We start from the raw sequence: 5,084 nt of genomic DNA on the forward strand, positions 1-5,084 counted from the left end.
GCATATACAGGTTGAACAGGAGTGGCGCAAGAATTGAGCCTTGAGGGACTCCGCATGTCATGGATGTCCACTCAGACTTATGGTCTCCTATACTCACATAATAACCTCTCCCATCTAAGTATGACCTGAACCATTTTAGGACTATCCCAGAAAGCCCCACCCAGTTTTCCAGCCTGTCAAGAAGTATGTTATGATCGACAGTGTCAAATGCAGCACTGAGGTCGAGTAGCACCAGCACTGATAGTTTGCCTGAATCAGTATTTAAGCGAATATCGTTTATTATCTTTATGAGCGCTGTCTCTGTGCTGTGGTGCGGTCGGAAACCAGATTGAAAATTGTCAAAGGATCCATTCGAGCTTAAGAATTTGTTCAGCTGATTGAAGACAACTTTTTCAATGATCTTGCCTATGAAAGGAAGATTTGAGATCGGCCTATAGTTGCTTAATATGGTCTTATCCAGATTGCTCTTTTTCAGGAGGGGCTTGACAACTGCAGTTTTCAGGGAGTTTGGAAAACTCCCAGAGAGAACTGAGACATTTACCACTTCTAGAAGATCTGCTTCTAAACTGTTTAACACACTTTTGAAAAATGATGTGGGAAGTGTGTCAAGAGCACAGGTTGATGTTTTAAGGTGCTGTACGGTTTCTTCCAAAATTTTGCCATCAATTTCTTTGAAGTCAGACATAGTAACTACTTTCTCAGGTGGTTTGATCTGTCTGACCTCAGTGCAACTCAAGGATGTGCTGATCACCTTTCTGATATTACTGATTTTCTCAGAGAAGAAAGAAGCAAACTCACTGCACTTGTTCTCTGACAGCATTTCACTGGGAATCTGGCTTGGGGGGTTTGTCAGTCTCTCTACAGTAGCAAAAAGAGTGCGTGTGTTGTTTAAATTACTGTTTATAATATTTGAGAAGAAAGTCTGTCTAGCTTTGCCTAGTTCCATATTGAAAGCATGAAGGCTGTCTTTGTAGATGTTATAATGGACTACAAGTTTTGTCTTCCGCCACATGCGCTCTGCTTTTCTGCATTGTCTTTTCATATTTTGCACTGCTGTTGAGTTTCTCCAAGGTGCTTTTTGTCTGCCACTCTTCTTCCTGACTTTAACAGGAGCAATATCATCAATTACACCTTTAACTTTTGAGTTAAAAGAATCAAGGAGAAAATCAACAGAGTCTGCAGATATGCTTGGTGTTAAGGATATAGCCTTCATAAATAGTACACTAGTGTTCTCATTTAAGCATCTCTTCTTGACAGACACAGATCTAGCTTCAGTGGCAGGAGAGATCAATATATCAAAGAAAATACAGAAATGATCAGACAGTGCTACATCCTTAATAACAATCGATGAAATGTTTAGACCCTTACTGATAAGTAAATCTAGAGTGTGTCCACGATTGTGTGTGGGTCCATGTACATGCTGAGTCAGATCAAAAGTTTTTAAAACACTTTTGATTTCTTTTGCCATATTGTTTTCTGCACTATCTATGTGGATGTTAAAATCTCCAGCAATGGCAAAACAGTCAAACTCTGAGGTAATTGCTGATAACATTTCTGTAAAGTCCTCAGCAAAGGCTGGAGAGTATTTTGGAGGCCTGTAAATAATGATAAGTAAAATGCGTGGAGCACCTTTTAACACAATACCCACACTGTTAACCCTTGCTGTAAAATTCTGACAATATTATACCATTTTCCATTAAAACAGTAATATACCGTAGAAAATAAAAGTAGCCTACAGGAATATACTGTGAATTAACAGCGCTCAAAGTCGACACTCAGAGGCTGTTTTCCCAATCACACCCTATACCCTCATTCACTATTCCCTACATTAGTTCACTAATATAGTCCACTTGAATGAAAAGAAGTGAGTGAATTGAGACACTGATGAACACCTGATAAGCAGAATCACTGAAGGACAGAGAAACAAGAACAGAAAAAAGAGAAACACAAAAACTACAACTGACTTCCAGCCACACTGAGTGTGAAACCAGTTTACAAACCAGTTTACGATTATTTATTTACAAAAGATTATTTACATTATTTAGATTATTTACAAAAGTTCTTGTTGAGAATTAACAGAGATTTAGTTATTAATAAAATTTGTTGTCACCATGATGGAGATCAGTATTTGCTTTAGTTGGTCTCTTGTCCCTTGACTTCTTACCATTCATCTCTCTCTTTGGTTGCTGTAACAGTGAGTTTATAAAACACTTTTGTTATGGCAAGAAAGAGCCAAGAGGAAGATGATCAGGTGTTTATGGCTTTTGTGATGATGTCACAATCATCCTAGACATGTCTGATTCTCTGATCTTTTCTGTATTTATTCTTTGAATTTATGGGTATTTCATATTTAGCATATATCTGTGAATCTACAAAATGAAATCAATATTTCTGTAATCAGGTCTTCTAAAGAATATTGTAATCATATAGTGCATTCAATTTTATTTTACTCCTGCTTGACTGAGACACACACAGATATCAACAATCAGCACATGAATCTCAACAATGGTGAAAAGTTTCATGTCGCAATGCATGCTGGGTTCCAGGATAATATAAAACTCCCAGCATGCACTGCGGCATGAATAATAATAATAATAATAAAAAAATATTGCCAACATTGTTGAGATTCATGTGCTAAATTGTGATATCTCGGTGTTTCTAAAACACAGTGTAGCTCTGTTTCTCTGGTTATGCATCATGTGTTAAAAAAAAAAGAGTCATTGTATCTTATTGCTGAGTTTTCACAGTGGTGGTAATGTAACACTTTTGATTGAGGATTAAACTCTGAATAAGTGGGAATGAATTCCTTAGTGAATGAACAGGCAATATGATGATTTTGTCATCATAATCATTATAACTGCAGTCATTCATAAACTGTGTGTGCACAAGTGTGACTTGCAAAAACACAGCTCAAGCAGCAAAAGAAAAACTAATGTTTTAGCATCAGCATCCCAACTAAAGCAAGCACTGATCTCTATAACGGTAACTTCAAACCAAACATTTTCAATTAAACATCTCAATAACAACTTCTGTATGACAGAAATAAAGTCATACTGGTTAATAATAAGTGTAATAATGTGTAATGGCTGGAAGTCAGTCATAGTTATTGTGTTTCTCTATTTTCTGTTCTTGTGTTTCTCTTTTCTTCAGTGATTCTGCTTACAGTCACTTACATATTCCCTTAATTATCTCACTGTATTGTTAATTTTTACTCGTAGTGTGGATTTCCCTGAGGGGTTGAAAGGGTTAACTGTGTAAGATAAAAAAGACACACCCACAAAATGTATTTTAACAGTAATAAACTGTAAGTTATAAAACAGGTTTATACTGGCAACACTGTTGCCAGTAGTTTACTGTAAAATTATTTTTTTGGGTCACCATTGTGCTGAAGAGTAGAGCCTGTGCTTCAGTCCAGGAGAAGATCTACAAACATTGATGATACGCTGCATGTTGCTTTATTTAACAGGCGGTGATTGTGTAGTTGCTGATCCAGTGGAAATCTTTTTATGTACAATAGTTTTTTAGTGGTCTCAAATGAAAGAAGTTCACAGTAATACTTTGCTCACATTATTAATGCATTATAAATTTTAGTTAATACATTTAAATGACAGTTGGTCAATTTAAGGCAGTCGGTTTCTGCAAGTGTAATTAGTTAACTATAATTTAGTGCATTTTTACAGAAACAAACTAGATTACAGTTAAGAACTGTACAATTAACAGTATTTTACTGGCAACAGTGTTGCCAGTATTTTACTGTAAAAAAACCCGGTAAGGTCTAACAGTGCAGATATTCGAAAGAAGGGTAATTCCCAAATGATATTTGCTTACATTGATAGATATCTTTAAAAAGATATCCTCTTTTTCCTGGACATGTCCGGCCGTCGAGATCGTCCAAAATGTCCGGGATTCAGTTTTTGCTTTCTACAGTCGCCATTCATGCATTGGAGTGTCCGTGCTCAACTAAGGCAAAGGCGGCATCTATGCCGGTGAACCGAACAATGGTGTAATGATTCATTTACATTACATTATTTACATTACCTTTTGTTTCAATCTAACTGAATTCATTCCGATTGGTGAATCTGAATGTAGTGTTTACATGAACGCTAAACAAGTGATCGGTTGATGTGCGTTTTAGCACCGCTAAGAAAATTCCCGCTCCTCCGTGAGAGATAGCCCACGAGACCGGTGCGTCTCACAGGTGTCACTCATCAGTAATCACGCCACCGACCTCGCGCCGTTCTCCCGCGCCCCTCAGCCTCGTCCTGCTCGCCACAGTAAACATGATGAATGGCGAGTGTAGAACACAAAAGCCGAATCCCGGACATTTTGGGCGATCTCGAAATCCCAGGCAGACTCGTCACGGAGACTCACGATAAACAGCGTCTTTTCAGATCAGTCAAGTCAACTAGTAGCTGCCCTCTGTAACCGGTAGGCGTGGCTTGGGAGTGGCCTTGTAGGGCAGCGAAGTAAGTGCATTCTGGGAGTTGTTGCCTTTCATCCACATGAGCCAAAAATAATTTAACATTTCTACTACATAAATGACCCAATTTAAATACACATTCATCTTTCCAGAGGTGAAGTATCTCTTTAACTCAAACACTGATTCAGTGTTACATTTAACACCCTGTAGTGTGTATACTTAGTTTTCAATTCATCTGGGCTAACCTATGTGGGGCCTACATGAAAACAAAACTGGGCCCCAGTTAGATAGCCCAGATCAAACCCATTTGGGCCCCGCATGGAATTCTAAGCAAGTATTTTTTTCAGAAAACAAGTCTTATTATCTAAATTATGCTTTTCAAGTACATGTGTCTTGATTTAAGAATGTTCAGATGCTTGTACTGAAAAACAAGATACTTAGGAAGAATTTATTTATTAAAAAAAAAAAAATTCAGTGTGACACACTTGTGAGCTACATGTAGCATGAAGAAATGAGCATTCATCCCCCAGTTTACTGTCTCCAGCAAATCTGCTCTGTCATCCTCTGTTTAACTCTTGGCCCAGTCATTTAGAGCACTGTAAACATGATCCTGTTTATATAGCCGAATGTCAGACTCAGATGGATTGACACACTCAATATGATG

The sequence above is a fragment of the Abramis brama genome, assembly GCF_963993115.1.
Source record: "Abramis brama genome assembly, chromosome: 10".
NCBI lineage: Eukaryota > Metazoa > Chordata > Actinopteri > Cypriniformes > Leuciscidae > Abramis > Abramis brama.